A 17,970-nucleotide genomic window follows, 5' to 3' on the forward strand; every position below is an offset into this window, starting at 1 on the left:
AAACAACAAGCAATAACAACAACAACAACAACAAGCGTGAGCATTTTTCAACACTTGTGGCCAGCTGTTGTTATTGTTGCAGTTGTTGTTGTTGTTGTTGCTGGTCGCATGCGCGACTGCAAGCAAAAATCATTAACGTTCAAATTTATGTGCGCCAAAGCGAGAAATAACAAAACGAACGCAGCAGCGACGGCAGCAGCGCTGCCAACTGTCGTCGTTGCCGTCGCTGCTGCCGTTGCAATATAAAGAAAAATGGTTTCACTTAACAAACACGCCAAGGCACTGGGCTCTCTTCCACTCGCCATGCTGCTCATTCCACCAAGCACACACAAACACGCCAGCACGCACACACTCGCACAGTCACGAACACAATAATGGTATTTTTCTGGCTCAGTGCGCGCATGTTAAAGCGAGAGAGCTAGTGAGAGCGAGGCGCAACAGTCAGCGATGAGAACGTCGTGAAAATGAAATGAAAAACGCCAAAAAAATTGATTTAAAGTGAATATGTATGTGTGTGTGTGTGTGAGAGACTGGCGCTTTTATGTGAATGCGCGTGTGTGTGAGTGAGCAGAGCTGGCAACCAGCTATAGATGCTGTTGCTGTTGCTGTTGCTGTTGCTGTTGCCGTCACGGCTGCTGTTGGCGCGGCAGCCAGAGCGAGACAGCACTACAGACACAGGCGTGGCCAAAATAAATACTGGGAAATTTGTGGACGCGTCGCCCTGCGCTGGCGTTATGATTATGGGCAATTGAGGCGCAAGGCAGCGTCGCTGCCAGCCGTTACGACGCTGCTCGGCGCAGTCAACTGACATTTTATTGATTGTTTTATGCGATTATAATGTAATAATGTCTTAAATATGCAGCTGGACTGGGTGCCTCAGAGCAGCAGCCCCACTGGCTGCTAGCGTAGCTGCTTGTGCTGCTGCACACTGCGCAGCTGCGACTTTTGCGTCTTTTAAATGAATTATGCACACATACACACACACACACACACGCACACAGATGCATACCCACACACAAATTGCCGCCCTCGCTGACCATTTGCTGTGCTGCAGCCCAGCTATTCGCCCCGTCTTTCACTTCTTTCGCTCTTATGATTGGCAAAAAAGGCAAACACAAACACAAATACAAACACACACACACACACACACATAGATGCTCTGCTGCTGCTGCTGCTGCTGCTTCCTGTGCTTCGGCTTTTGTGTGTAAAGTGTTTCGTCTTCTTCTTGCTCATTGTCAGCGTTTTTATCGGCCAGCAAAAATCTATAAACGGGGCAGCGGCCGCCGCACTCAACTCAATTCAATTAATTTTCACTTGATTTTTCCACACACAAACAAATTTTCATTTAATTTGCTGCGGGGCGTTGCGTTTTTCTCGTTTTTCTATTTTACTTCTAGCTGGTGTCTGTTGCCGCAGCCTCTTCCTCCTCCTCTTCTTCTTCTTCTTCTTCTTCATCGTCTTCTTATTATTCTTCTTCTTCTGTTTCGGCTGCTTATCGTACGCCATTTTCTTGTGCTTGATTTTCTATTAAGTTTACTCTGCAAAGTTTCATACCACCCACTCCCCTCTCACAAACTCTCTTCCTCTCTCTCTCTCCCCCTCTGGTATTCACACAAATTTACTTTGACATTTGGCCCGCTCTCATTTTATTTATCATTATAGAACTTATTCGCGCATCATCATTATAATGTATATTGTTTTTGATTTGCATTTTCATTTTCGTTTCAATGTCATTTTCTTTAGGCATTTCTCGTGTTGCCCCCTCACCTGCCTGTTTCGAGTGATAAACGTAATTAAAAGTAAATCAAAAATATGCATGATATGAGCAAATTGGAATTCATGCGAAATCATCTACAGCGGGTCCACTGCGTACGGCCCAAACCATTTTTATGGGTTTTATGCCCGAGTTAACTCCATCCCAAATGAATTCTACTCTTGAAAAATTAAACTATAGATAATGCTTATAGAATATATGATGTATAAATCAAATATAGAACTTTAATATGTAACAGATTTGACTGTGAGTTTGGGAACTACCGGGACGTGGACTGGAAGTGCTTGAGCATAGCTCTCAAACTTCCTTAAACTAAATATAGATTTCTCATATTGTTTTGATGTATGCTCATCAGCTGTCAAATCGATAATCGTAACTGCTCTGAGTTTGTGAAACCTTCATGGGCATTATTAAATCTTTCGAACCTCTTGAAATTCCATAAAATTCCATTTGGAAATCAATTTGAGTTTTTTTTAATGTATGTATAAGTATATTTTATTTATGAGTATTCATTACGTAAATCTTTTAAGACCTATAGTGCTTAAAATGAATAGAGGGATTCTTCTTAAGTAGCTGTATATGTACATTTATATACATAAGGACTTTGTTTAGGTTTTCCAAATCCTAAGTATACACGAGTAGAGCATTCCAAATCAGACAAAGCTCATTTTTTTCATATAATTGAAGTCCTAAATTTTATTTTTATTTTTCGTTCAATGAATCTTCTATTGCATGTAGAACTTAATATCTCTAAGTTCTATACTTAATGTTATTATGATCATTTTTTTATTTATTTTATTATTCATATTTATATTATTATTATTTCAGGTCAGTATTATAAGAAGGAATGTTGTATTTTTTCGATGTTTAATTTTTTTCTAATTATTTCAAGTCCTCAATAAAGTCTCAAATTTATATAATATGTTTAGCATATACTTACTGCATATACTTATATGTATAAATATACTTATGAGTATAAATATTTATGATTCACTTTACTATACTAAAGACATGAATACTTCATATATTACATTAACAGTTCCAGAAATATCTAAAGGTAGTACCAGATTGTTATGGAGACATCTTTTAAACATATTATTAAATTTTTTCCTAGCTGTTCCTATAGATTAGGTAAAAAAAGAATATTTTTTAAGTTTTTCTTAAAAATAATATGGAATCACTAAGGGCAAATCAAAGAACTTTGTCTAAGTTAAAGTTATTTTTTGACTAATTGAAATTAAGTAGAAGAAAATCTTTGGAGCAATTTTTTAAAGCATTTGCTTAACAATTAAAGTATATTAAAAAATGAAATAACAATTAAAATATATATTTATTTTGAACATATTTTCTTTTGTATACATCAAATAAACTTGGGGATATCTGACATTAATGACATTATGTACATATATTTTTATACATACAGTATATAAACATTATCGAAAGTTAATTTTGAAACGATTTCCATTTGGCGTTGTCGTTCGTGAAATGGCCCTTTTATCGCTTGGCTCTGATCAGAAATCAATTATTATTAAAAGCGCATTAAAAACAATAAAAATGGCATTAAAATAAAAATCGGCAATTAATGAAAAGCAAAAAGGAAAACAAATACAAATACAACAACAACAACAACAAAACAAAAGCTGAAATAAATAAAACTTTGTAATCGCTTTGCCATTTGAATGAATCAAGTTTCGAATGCTTATCAATGGCTGGCTCCATATCAAGCATACACGACCACGACCACCCCCCCTCTCCCCCATCACCCTCTTGGATTTGTCTGTGATTTTTATTACACTTTATTATTATTTACCTACTGTCGACTAATTTGTTTTTAATTTGTGCTGATAAAATTGATGAATAAATAAAACGAACGTCGAGCAAATAACGAAATTAATAACTCGGTGCGTGGGTGGGGAGGTATACCAAAAAACGAAAGAAAAAAACTATGGATAAAGGGAGGGGAGCGTTGGCTGATGAATACAATAAAGCAACCCCTCGCCCATCCCCCACCCTCCAAAGTATGTATGCATATGAGCAGCAACTAAACGACAGAACATGCCACAATAATAATTACAATAACAAATATCAAATATCAAATACTCACACTCACACTCACATTCATATTCATATTCATATTTGTATTCGTAATGCCCGCCAACAGGCAACAAATAATGTCATTATTTGCCCCCGATTGATTTGTCAATCGGTATTATTTGATATTTCCAATTGGAATTGGAGCGCGCTTTGATATTATGTAGTTTTTTTTTTTTTTCTCCTATGGACACATTGGGGATACGACACCGTAAGGAGACCCTACAATTATAATGAGAGTGGTAGATAGAGAGCGAGAATAATAAAGAGATAGAGTGAGAGAGAAAGACATATAGTAGAATGAAGAGGAAACGAAAACGATAGATTCATATATAGGTTAGGATAGGATACGATAGAAACAGAGGGCTAGAAATTAAGAAGGAAATAAAGAAATATATAAAAATAGAGAGACATAGAGACAGAAACAGGGAAAGATAGATAAAGATAAATTTACATAGCTAGATACAGTGAGGGAAATGGAATAGAGGAAAGAGAGAGAAAGGAGAAATAACGACAAAGGCGCAAAAAGGAGAAGGATAGATAGATATATAGAAAGACTTTAAGAAATAAAACAGAGACAGTAACAGAGAAATAGAGAAAGAGATTTAGAGAGAGAGAAAGGGATAGCGACAGATAGAGACAGACATATGGAGAAATAGTTACAGAAATAGAGATGGTATTAGTAAGAGAAAGAAGGAAAGAGTGGGGTGGAGAGGAAAATAATAAAGAGGGATAGAGACTGGGACAGTGGGTAGCAGAGAATGAGAGTAAGTAACAGAGATATAGAGCCAGAAAAAGAGGGAAAGTGGGTGAAACACAGACAGTGAAAGAGAGAGAGAGAGAGAGAAGGGGGAGGGAGAGACAGATATTTAAAAATGAAGAGAAAGAGGAAAATGGGCAAGTTTGAAAATCCTTCCTTTTATTACCATGGAGTTCTACCGAACGTTCTTGGCTATATATAGATATAGGGCAGCCATGCTAGAAGAAGGAACACATTAAACTCATCTGATTCTGAAGAAACTCATTGAAGGCTTACTTTATTATTATGATATACACAAATATATTTAAATGCAACATTATCTACAAAGGAACATGTGAAGCAACATTCGGCAAACTCTATCTATAGGGAATCAAAGACTAAAGAGTTTAAGAAATACTTAAAGATCTACCATCAACTGTAGACTTCTCTCTGAAAAACAAATCATTTGCTACACACTATATGTGTTTTATAAAAGTAAGAGGCTCTGAGACATGATTTCCCCATATATATCTATATGATTTTGATTTTAAGTAAATCATTTACAGAATCAGTACATAAGATAAACCAATAGAATACGAGAAAGAAACATTCCTTGAGCGAATACCCTAACGAAATTGATCTAAGCTATCCTTTCTTTGCATAACGACCATTAAATATAATAAATAGATATTTGATATAAGTAATTCAATAGTCCTTCGACTCAAGTATATAGTATTGACGGTGCTGAGAGGCCCGCTGGCATCACTGTAGGGTATTGTGTGGCGCGTATATTAACTCAGCTGTTGCCCTTTCGCCCCGCAGCAAATGAAATAATACCTTCTGTTTGCTATCACTGAAGTGTGGCAGTGATTTGATTGGGCGCAGGTGGGGGCTGAAATAATGACTTTATTAGCTAAGTACAGTTCGTAAATGTAACACGGGTGGACAGGTGTGCCTGGGCAGGTGGGCGGCGACGGTGGATAGGAGATGGGTCTGCTGTGCTACAGATTTGCTTGCAAGTTGCCCGAAATCGAAAATCATCTAGAGTGAGCGAAAGAGAAAGAGAGAGAGAGAGTGAGAGAGAGGGAGGATTGTCATATTTCGTTGATTTGTTTTTGGCGATAAGCACTTAAATGAAGTCTTAATTCCTAATGCCTCTTGTTGCACACGTGTCGCTGCGACGCCCTCCGAAATAGACATTTAATTATTTGCTGTGATTAAACACGCAGCGCACCAAATCACAAACCACCAGCCACCCCCCCTGCCGTACCCTGCCGTACCCTGTGCCGCAGCACCCCCCTACCCCCTACCCTGGGCCGTTCTGCGAGCTACGTCACACGTCGTGTGTCAATTTTTATTTTATTTTTATTCAACAGAGGCAAGGGCAGTGGCAAGAGGCACGGGCAGGGGCAGGGGCAGTGGCTGGTGGGGAACGGCGGAAGAAAGGGCCAGCTTCATATTCCAATTATTTATCTTATCGGCGTATCTAGTTTTGATTTGCCATGCAGCACCGTAAATAGTTGAACCACAATCCGGAATCCCTTGTTGCACTGCACTTTTGACAGTTGACAGTTGCATCAGCTACCCGGGCTGGGTAGCTGGGTGGGGGGCGTGGCATATTTTGATAGCCTTTTGGCAACTTGGCGGCTGTTGCGGCTCTAATTTAGCAACTATCTATGCATCTGTATCGTCCCCCCTCCCGCTCTCTCTCTCTCTCTCGAAAATATTTATCTTTCCCAGAAATTTGAGCCCTCCTCAGTCAGTGAGTGTGAGTGTGTGTGCGTGTGTGAGTGTGTTTTGTGCGCAATGCTTGTCAAATTAATGAGATTTAGAGTTTTGATTTCTGATCGATCGACTCGAGATAAAAATGCGGTCGTTAATTAAGCCAGAGCTTAACAGCAGTAGCAGAGAGGAAAAGCTCGAGGAAAATGTGAGAAAACATTAACTAATCTATCCGAAATGCAGTTACTTTATCCATGGTAATCAAATGGTTCCCATGATAACTAAAACTACTCGATGAAGAAGCGAGAGAAAGAGAGAGAGAGAGAGAGAGAGAGAGAGATGAGCTAGAGAGAGAGAGATAGAAAGAGGAAACAAGAAAGAGACTAATCTGTACTATATTCCTTATATAGAGGGAGAGATATGCAGTGTATGTGACATCGTATATGGCTGAAGGAGCGATAATATGCATTCCCATCCTTAAGATGAAATAACTCTAACTATTCAAACTATTTCTGCCAACACTTCGATTTTCTCTCACAAGAAACATGGAGGAATCAAAGGGTTTCTGCCTAATGATGCATCTGATCGCCCAGAGGCCCAAAAGCAATCAGAGAGTCAACCCATTTGGTGGCATTAAACCTTTGAGTCGAACCCTTCAGTCAGCCCGCACACCTCAGACGCCATCGCCCCTTGCCCCTCGGAGGGTAGGGGGCACAGCAAGTTGTAAATATGCAAATGCATATGTTAAATAGATGACCTTTTATCGTATTGTTGGCGTAAGCAAAAGACAATCATAACACAAGTGTAAAAGTTCTCACATGTACGGGAGGGGATAGGGAGGACGGGGTTAGGGTGGGGCTCTTGGCGGGGGTGCCAGCTCAAATTGACTTCTAAAAGCAGCAAAATCAGCAAAAAATTTGCATTTCAATAAACGATTATCGTAACTTTGCGTACGGTTTTTGGTTACGGTTTACGGTTTACGGCGTATTCTCTCCCTTTGCATTCTTTCTGGCCCGCCAATCTACACCTATACGGGTTAGGGGTCGTACATGTGACTCTCTCTGTGTATGTGTGTGTGGGTGTGCGTGTTTAGGGGTCGCAAAAAGGTTGCCATAGGCAGAATGTTATAGCCCCTGATGTAGGTGTCTGTGGCGGGCGAGGGGATTGAGCGGTTCCTCGCTTTACGACAGTCAACGGGCAAATTGTCGTTGTAAAAGTCAAATGTGGGAAATTTATTTTATATTTTTAGCTTTTAAATTAAATAAAGTTTTTGTCGCTGTCGTTTTATTTGCATTCGAATTTTGTCACCTTTTCGCTACGGAACTCCTCCCTGCCTCCCTACCTCCCTCCCTCCCCCGCCTGAGCAGTGAAAGCTGCTCCCAAAATCCGCTCACGTTCGCTACATGCATCCGTCTCTGTCTTTCCTTCGCTCTCCCTCTCTCTCTCTCTCTGTTGTTAAATACATCTCTTTTGGCTGTCTGCGTTTATTGTTTAGGCTTTTTACAGTTTGGGCGGGTGCTTCGCTGGGGGTTGGACTGGAGCATTCAGACAGGCAACGCCACAAATCACTGACTCACGTACGATGCTTAAATATGGCGCTCGTTTCCGATGTCCGTGTCCAGCAAAGCAGAAAAATAACAATAATAATAACATCTACAGCAAAAGAAGCAATAAACGAGAGCTGAACGAGAGCGAGAAGCGGAGCTGGAGAAAAAATCTCGTCCATTCTCTCTGTCCATTCTGCATGCAAACGCAATTTGATAACGAGCGAACGTATTAATATCATTGAGCCCCATTATTTCAGAATCAACCCCATCCGCAGCCCTGGCCCCCAGCTCTGGCTTCTCGCTCACTCATTCCCAGCGGTTACGAGCCAAAAAAAAATTATGTTCATTTTAACTGGATCACAAAAACAGCAGATATAATGTATGGAAAAACTGGAACAAGTCGTTGCCAGAATGCGCTATAGCATACATTCAATTATCAATCAACTTTATACTATATAGAAAGAGAGAGAGAGAGAGAGAGAGAGAGAGAGAGAGAGAGAGAAATAAAACTTATGCGACAACTACAGTTGTAGTAGCTAGTGGCTAACTAAGGATTGCTGTCTGGAAGGTCTATGAAAAGTACTTGTTAAACTGGCTGTCAAGTGTTTGTCAGCAAGTACAGATATACTAGTAAAAGAAAATCCGAGAAAGGAAAATGAAAGCGGAGCCCAAGTCCTTAAATATAAGGATATATAGATAGATATATAAATATATATAAACATATATAGTAGATATATATGTATACATAAAAATATAAATAGTAATGAAAATTTAACTTAGATATTTAAGGAAATAAAATATTTAAAAACAAGATTTTTTTAAATAAAATGAAATAAAAAAAAACTGAATGATCAAAACTGAAAAGTGCACGTTAAACTGCCTGTCAACTGATTGTCTGGCAACTTTTAATCGATAGAGTTTAAATAAATAAAATAAATTAAGAAGAGGGCATAAGAATAGAGATCCTTAGGCCCATATTATTAAAGTCCATGGCAAACTGGTTGTCAAGAAATAGTCAGGCTAACAAAATGATATAGATCGATACAAGAAAGAGATGACAATGAACGAGGAGCATATCAGCTATATATCGATAACTAAATAAATAAAGGAAGTTCTAAGAATGGAAAAAGAACAAAGATCTTTAAGCCCAAATGATCAAACTAGATGTCAAACTGACTGTCAGGCGATTACAATGAGATAGATCCACATAATAATAAACTAACGAGATGAAAGCAAATAGAAGAGCCCTAAAACTAAACTAGAAAACTGCCCGATAAAATCTCTAATGAATGTTTATCAGGCAAGTATAAATATATAGATATTTGTATGAATGAGCTATGATTGACGGTGCTTTATTCTTGTGTAACTCTTAATAGAGTTAATGGTGTTTAATGTAATCAAAATCAAAAGTAAGCTATTTACAGACTCTAAAGAAATTCGACCTAAAACTCATTCACAAAAGAAAACTTTGAAGGCAAGCCAACAAAGCTGGGCGATGAAAAGCCACCTGACTGACAATCGGATGACCGTTCGGGGATAGAGCAGGGCGAGGGAGGGCAGCATGTGTGCATGCTAAGGCACAATATGCATTATGCCACATGAATCGAGCTCCGATTTGGGCTAGTTTATCCGGGGACTCGTATTCGAGCAGCTCGGTTCCGTGAAGAGCTGTCCTGTGAGCATATCTGCAAATGGAAATGGAAGCACGTCAAACAATTTCAAGTACGCCATATTTGACAGGAGCAGGCATTCCGGCAGGGGGCAGGAGGGGCTGTCCACTGGACAGGAGCAACGTTGCCAGATCTAGGTAGTTTTTGTTCGCTTTTATTTTTCGGCTGAGGCCGGGGCTTATCGGGGCGCGTGTGCAACATATTGCCACAATTCGTTGCCACATCGCATTGGCAATTGTGACTGATGGCCAATAAATTTTTACAGTCATGCACTGCACATGGCCGTAGACAGCGGCGCAGTTGGTTTGGGCGAGGGGGCGCGAGCGGGGGCAATTCATACATGTCGATTTCTTTATGTGAACGCGCGCCGAAGCTTATTAAATAAATCACACACAAACAAAAAGGGGTCTGCCAGAGGGACGGGACACGGCGGGGCGGTGTGGGGTGCCTAACAGGTTATGGGGCGAGGGGTAGGTGGAGGTGGACGGGGCTCGCCACTTGTCATCCGTTGGAGCGTTGCGGAGCTGCGGCGCCATAAATCCATGTGCCCAATTATCTCGTTTGTCCGCATAACGGAAATGCGAGACGAGCCGAGATAGACCCGGGCCGGGAGCAGATCCGCAGTGAAATGATCTCGGTAGTGGAGGGAGACGGCAGATAGGAGATCCTCACAGACATTTCATTTCATTTCGTTTCATTGAATGTCATTTCAATTTCTCATTTGCATTGCGCTCGAAGTTGACCCCGAGCCAACCCTGTCTGCTCCTCGACAAGTCCCCAAGGGAGGGACAACAGAGAGCGAGGCCTGTTTGCTCAGCTCAGTCCCGGTCTCAGTCTCAGTCTCAGTCTCAGTCTCGGTCTCTGCTATCAGCGCGTTATCAAGCAAATGCCAACAATGCATAAAATATATACAAATGAATAGAGTGAGAGTGAGAGAGAGGCAGAGAGGCAGAGAGGCAGAGAGGCAGAGAGACACAGAGAGATGGGGCATGAGAAGGCAGGGGGCAGGTCACGGTGGGGGCGCTGCTACGAAACTCTCAGCAGCGAACGATTCTCGGCCTCGCTTTCTGACAAGCGGCTGCCTTCAATAATAATTTGTCCATGACTAATTGGATTTATTGGAATCGAATTTATTATGTTATGCTTATTTAATATTAAATTTATGCGCTGTTTATTTAGTCTTTAGACAACTAACGCACACCCTGTACGGCACTGCTGCAAAGAGGTTAATTGGTGCGACAGACCAGAAGAGCTCTCTATATTTATTGTTGTCAAAGAGTTCATACTATCTATAAGTTAGACAAATTTCTAAGTGAGTTTACTTTCGAATGTTTGTTGAGATATAAAGGGCATATACCCTTTTATTGGACCATTTGCAGGATAATATTTATATACATTCTTATGATCTTAAGATCTAACAGAATATAGCAAGCATCGATAACTCTGAATGGGTGGATATATAAATAAATATTTAAAGCCAATATAATGTATATTTATATAGTTCGTACGTATATGTATATCAATATAAGATATACGTAAACCATTATTTTGAAACTGATCGATTACGACTTACACAGCTTTTTACTTTGTTTTTCATTTATTCTGGATAAATAATAATTTTGTAATTGTTTATGCACATTTATAAATAAATATTGAATTTCATTATTTATAAATAATATTTTTGCACTATTATATATAAGTAGAATCCGGTTATAACGACTTATTGCGACGTAAATTCTGGTCCTCAGGCAAACTTATATGGCTATAGCACTCAAGGGATAGTCGTTATAGCCGGATTCCATATTTATATGGCTATTATTTGTATGATTATTATTATTCATAGTTTTATTTGTTTAGAATTGAATTTAAATTTAAATCATTTATATATAATATAATTTATTTCTATTTAAATAATATTATTACATTATAAACATTTAATAAATAATCTAATTATAATTTGTATTGATTATTTTTATGGCATTTTCTAAGTTTAATGGAAATAGAGAAATAAGAATAAGCAGCTTTATATGTTGATACTATTATAACGCATCGTTGATCTCTTGTTATATTATCGATTAAAAGTAAGTTTTTTAATATATTATGATCCTACACTAATTTTAAATTTTGACTTGATTCATTAAATTGAAATTCAGTTACAGCTATAGGCAATATGTAAAATAAATTAAATGCATTAAAATTCTATAATTTATTAAATCTTTATTATATGTGGTACATGAACTTAAATATATGTATATGCATGTAGTACAACGATGGCAGTCCAAGTCCCAGTCTTGGTAAGATCTACTAGCACATTCCAGAATAGATAAAGTTGCGCTTCCGCATTTATCTTTCCCTCCAATCAACATTCAACATTCAGAGCCGACTCGTCTATGCCAGACGTTGCCTCATATCTAACACCTGTCCAGTGTCTCGTGTGTGTGTGTGTGTGTGGGTTGTGTTGTGGCTGGAGCATTTAAGTGTGCTCCAGTTACAGTGTTACAGAGGCGACTCCTGCCAGTTGCTGGCAGCAAGGCAAAGTGGCCGAAGGCCGAGCTCAGAGGCGCCGCTAATGACCCTAATAAACAGCTTTGTGGGCGCTACGCATACTAATGAGCATCCGGACTAGCTGGCAGTTAGGCAGCACCACCGACAGCAGCAACAACCACACCACCATCGACAGCAGCCACAAAATGTGGCACAAAGTGCAGGACGTCAACACCTTGCAATAGCTCTTCCTTTCACGCTCTCGCCAATACAGTCTCCGTCTATGCCGCTTCCAAGTCCAAGTCTCAGCCCCCCACCGCCCCCTCGCAGCAGTGGCACATAATGAGCAATCCATCTGTACAACACCCGCACGTAGTTTAGTGAAATTTGTTGATTTACATGACGCGAACTACATCAGCCACCCCCAACCCCACAGCACCCACCTCCGCACCCGTCTCCCCTATGGCTGCCTTAGCGCCACGTCCTTGCGATGCGATTCAGCATGTGTGAGTCCTTTGCCTCGCAGCTTAATAAATTGTTTGCCATTAATAACAATAAAAATAGATAATCTCCGTATAACAAATTAATGATGTGCGCAGCGACCAGACGAGAGCGAGAGAGCGAAAGAGAGACAGAGAGAGGGCGACCCGCAGAGAGAAAGGCAGTGCGAGTGAGCAGTGCGTGAGACAGGACTAGAGAATGAGAGGCACTGATTGTTGTTGGCAAATATGAAAAACTTCTGTGGCATTCTACACTGTCCAACAAGATATACAAGCAGAGAATGGAATCTTATATATAAGAAATGAGATATACAAATAAATATAATATTCAATATTTAATATTTAATATAATATTAAATATAATATTTATATAACTTACTTCTTATTTATATACACCACATAATCAGAGAATCTTATATATGTTATATTATATTTATATTTATTATTTATTATATTGATATAGCGCATGATCAGCGAATGGAATATTATATATTTAATATTATATATACCTTTTTTCTTACCTTATTTTATATCATATCTTAATCTTACCAGAGCAGAAAATCTTATGTGTTATTGTGTATGTAATATAAATTATATTTATATATCTTATTTATCATTTTTTATAATTAAAGCAGGCAATTTTATATATGTTAAATTAAAGTTATGTTTATTATTTATATCTTATATATTTTATATTACATTGATAGATCTTATTTCTTACCTTTATATAGCACATAATCAGAGTAGGGAAATCTTACATGTGTTATATTAAATTTATATATTTATTATCTTGATATGGTACATTAACAGAGAATTGAATCTTATACATATTTTATATTTAAATATCTTATATCTTACTTTTATTTAGCGCATAGTCAAAGTAGGAAATCTTCTGTATGTCATACATATAATATATGTATATTAGAATAATAATGAGAAATATCTTATTTTGTTATCTTTATTTAGCACATTATATTTATATATCGTACATTATATTTATAAGTCTTATATCTAAACTTATCTCAGTTCTCACTTCTCTTTAACTTCCCTTTTCGTATATCCTTTGCGACACTCGTCTCAAAAATCCTGTTGTCTAGTGTTGTAGACTAACAGGACTTTTAGTGGCTGGTGGTTGTTGTCCAAAGTCAAAAGTCGCGTCAAGGTATGCAATGCTCTCTCTCTCTCTCTCATTCTTACACTCTCTTTTTCTCTCTCTCTCGTATGTCTCCTGCTGTATGCTTCGCTCTCTGTGTGGACGTGCCACTTGCCACAGGAACAACTCCCCCGGGGGCCATGCAGTTGAGTACGGATTTGAAGTAAATTAAAAGTCCCTCACACTCCTCAGCGCTCGCTCGTCCAGGGGTCGAGGGTTGTCGCCCAGCTACTGTCCCCTTGGCCGGCTGCCTCCACAACGCACTTGAGTTCATTATTATGATATTTGGTGTCAGCGCCATCCCCGGGCTAGCTGCGGCTGTGGCTGTGGCTGTGGCTGCGGCTGCTGTGGGCGTGGCAGCGTGTGGGCAAAAACTCAATTATAACAATATGCTCAGATTTTGTAGAAAACCCAAAGTAGGTTTTTAGCCAGATATTGATGATGTTGTTGCTGCTGATGTTTCTTGTTTTTCAATTTCAATTTGGTGCGAGCTACCTGCGCATCGCACACAATGCAGCGGATGGAGCTGGCCATAAAAAGGTCTGGCCCGGCCCGTAGGCCCATAAACTACTCCACGCTGGCCATAACTATCAGCTAATAAGCCGGACCGGCGCGTTTCTCTCAGCGCTGCTTCGAGCATCGAATTCCAAATCAAAACAATGAAAGTGGAGCACAATTCACGATGTCTTCATTTGCACCGCCACCCCCTCCACTTCTACCAGCTCCAGCTCTAGCTACAGCCTCTTCTCTGCCAGCTTCAATTCAATCTGTTAAAGAAATGCCTGCTAATCATCGCACAATGAAATAAATTACAAACATTGTTCGGGGTTTTGATTTTTTATTTGTGGCCAGGCCTGATCATGAGCTCCGAAAACCTTTTCAGGCCCCGTTTGTGCCCGCTGTGAAAATTGAAAAGCGCTCAAAAGCAAATAGAAAACGCCGAGAGCCAAGACACTGAGGCGCAAAGATTAACACCAGCCGCTGACCCATGCTCCAAAGAGTGTGAATAAATTAAGGCATCAAGATCATAATACTCAGCGATCGGCCACGATAAACACTTTGATTAGCAATCTGTAATGTATGTCTGTGTGTGTGTGAGTGAGGACTCCCGCTGCGAAAATGAAATGGAAGCGGCAGCAAAACGAGCAACAGCAGCCACAGTGAACCAAAAACTAAAACTTGAGCCGTACCGGAGTCGGAATTCTGATCTAATTGCCATTGCCTGACTAGCAGATATCCTGTACGGTCAGATAATACATAGGTGTATATTAAGAGAGGTCTTAATGTTACTTGCGTCTTCTTCCAACTAAAGCTTTAGTTGTCGATTTCCTAATTTTGATGCTCAAAAGTCAACAAAGCATTTATTTAAGAGTTAGAGTGATTTGCGACGGAAAACTAATGATCGATATATATCGAAGTCACTCATGTGATATAAAATTATCAAAAAGACATTAGAATTGGGCTAATTCTGCTAAATTGACAGTAAATTTATGCCAATTTGTTAACAATCTAGAAATATTCCATGGAAACATAAATATCGATAAATATCGAAGTAGAGAAAAACCTAATAGGGCGGCATGTGCATATGGAAGTTTATGTATTACATGTAAAGAGCATATGTATATAATGTATTCCTGGAAGATGTCAGGTTAAAGCAGACAATCGATATTTATCGATTATTACACAAAAATGTGTTCCATGAGTAGTTGGAAAAGTAATATTGAAAAACTGATAACATATATCACATGTTGTTTAAGATATGAAATCGATAAATATCGAAACATCATTTATCATTTATTCCTTATAAGCATACACAGGGTATCAATGGATAAATACAAAAGAGAAACGAGGCACAGCTCAATTCTTGAAGTTTGCGGCTCAAGAGAGCAAAACACGGCAAACACCAAAATGCCCCATAATTATGACAATCAGTTGTTGTTGTTGTTGCTGCTGTTGTTGTTGTTATTGCTGTTTATGATGAAGCGCTAATCCGCATTGTTGTTGGGCTGTTATTCAGTTGTTGGGCTAAGAATCTGTTACAGAAAACTTAAAAGCGTCGTTTTAATAACTTTATTGATTTCGATTAAGCGCTATAACGTAGGGTGCACAGTCGGGCATATCGATTTGGCTGGCAAAGCTACAAAGTTGTTGAACCAAATATATACATAAGAAAAAAATACTTAAGAATATGTTGAAATAAATATAGATCTATTTCTTGAATTATGTAAGAATATTTTGTTTATATAAAGAACATAGCGGTAGTACTGATGATATATCACAGCTTCTAGTGATTATAATGCACATACATGTAAGAAATATATGGAATGGAATATGTACCATGTGTAGTTGACGATCAAAGTAGATGAAATAAAACAGTAATTAATATTATTATATTTATCAATCTATATATAACACATATAATATTATAGCTATGGAACAAAATCCAAAAATGTCTACCATTGATATCAAATAGGAGATAATGTAGGGTATTTGAAATCTTAAAGATTTCAAAGTGTTCATTTCTTTCTTGAAAATTTCAATCCCAGCTGGCAGTGAAAAGAACTTAATTAGCTTAAAGAGCTTGCGAGCATTAAACTACGATGAGCAGGAAGCATACTGGAGCAGTCGAGTGTGCCCGCACAACGGTGTTATATCTGCCGTATACAAAGCCAATAAACAACAATTCATGAACAATAAGGCAAACAGAAATAACTTTTCAGCTCAATAAAAACTCATTTCTCATTTCTCTCATCTGGAGAGTATAATCTATATAGAAAAGGTGAATCCGTAAAATGATGAGGCAAAGCAAAGAGAGAGATTCGATTTTCGTTGTTGTTGTTGTTGTTGTTGCATGGCAAAGAGTTTAAGGAGGAAAATATTTAATGAAAAACGTGTGAAGAATAGTTAAAAGGCGACCAATTTGATTTGCATCGAAAAGTAATTGAGCCACAAAAGTTATGGACGCTCCACGGGGCACACGACCACGAAACGAAACCGAGGATCATACACACATACAAACATACATACATACAAAGACGTACGCAGCTAGCATGAAAGTTAAGATCAGCCAGAGTCTATAAGCACTATTCAAAAGCAGAAAAGAGAGAGAGAGAGTGAGAAGGGAGAGAGAGTGGAGCACATTTGTAGAGAAAAATCTTTCAAATCATGCAACAATTATTAAAATACATAAACGTAATAATCATATCAACAGGCCAACACAAAGAGGGCAGGGCAGGGGGCAGCAGCTGGAGCAGCAGCAGCAGCAGCAAGCGGAATCATTAACAACATGCAGCAGCAGCAGCAGCAACAACAACAACAACAACAACAATAAAAGCGCGAGCACTGAAAAATTAATAAGCAATAAAATTGCCATGAAATGAACTCCACAAATTCCCATGAAAGCGGCCGCAGTTCATGTCGACGCCGACGTCGACGTTGACGTCGCGGTCGCGGCCGCTGTCGACGTCATGCTGTGTTGCCACAGCAAACAGCGACAGCAGCAACCAGTTAAACTTACCAAGCTTAAAGTTTAAACGGTTAATTGTAGCTTACCGCAACTTGTGGCACACAGAGTGAGCGACAGAGAGAGAGACAGAGATAGAGAGAGAAAGAGACAGTGAGAAATATACAAAAACAAAAACAAATGCAAATTCAATTGACACATTTTGTGGCATGCAACAAACAGCTGTAATCAGTGCTACGGGAAGGAGCTCTGTTGATCAGCTACATATGTCTCTCTCTCTCTCTCCCTGTCTCACTCTCTCTCTCTTTCTTCGTCACTCTCTGCTTGAGTTATACAACCGCTCTAAATTGTCTATGGAGAGACATCATATAAAGCTAATTAGAGTGGCTCGAATTCGGAAAACAAGAGTTAAACAAGGTAAACATTTAAGTTAAATTGGTCTTAGTTAGGCTCATGAGAATCGCAGAGTGAGGAAATAGCTAAATAGAGCTAGAGCTAAATATATTTGGAATTGGAAATTTAGCAAAGTAAGTTTAGCTTATGATACAAAAAACCAATCGGAATAAGCTTGTAAAGAGAGAGAAAGAGAGAGAGAAACAGAGAGATAGGGACAAAGAAGGAGTGAGTTAGGCAGATAGAGATAGAGAGAAAGAAGGAATGAGGTAGGCAGAGAGAGTAATGCATAACAAATAGGAGATAACTTATAAAAGTAACAGTAGAGAGCCCCTAAAATATGTCAAATAAAACAGAGTAACTAGAATTTGAGGGCAGAGGGAGCGATATAGAGAAACATAGAGAGTGAGAGAGACAGAAAGAAAAGGGGATAG

The sequence above is a fragment of the Drosophila navojoa genome, chromosome X (assembly GCF_054131105.1).
Source record: "Drosophila navojoa isolate 15081-1374.11 chromosome X, UAZ_NAV_1.0, whole genome shotgun sequence".
Classification (NCBI taxonomy): Eukaryota; Metazoa; Arthropoda; class Insecta; order Diptera; family Drosophilidae; genus Drosophila; species Drosophila navojoa.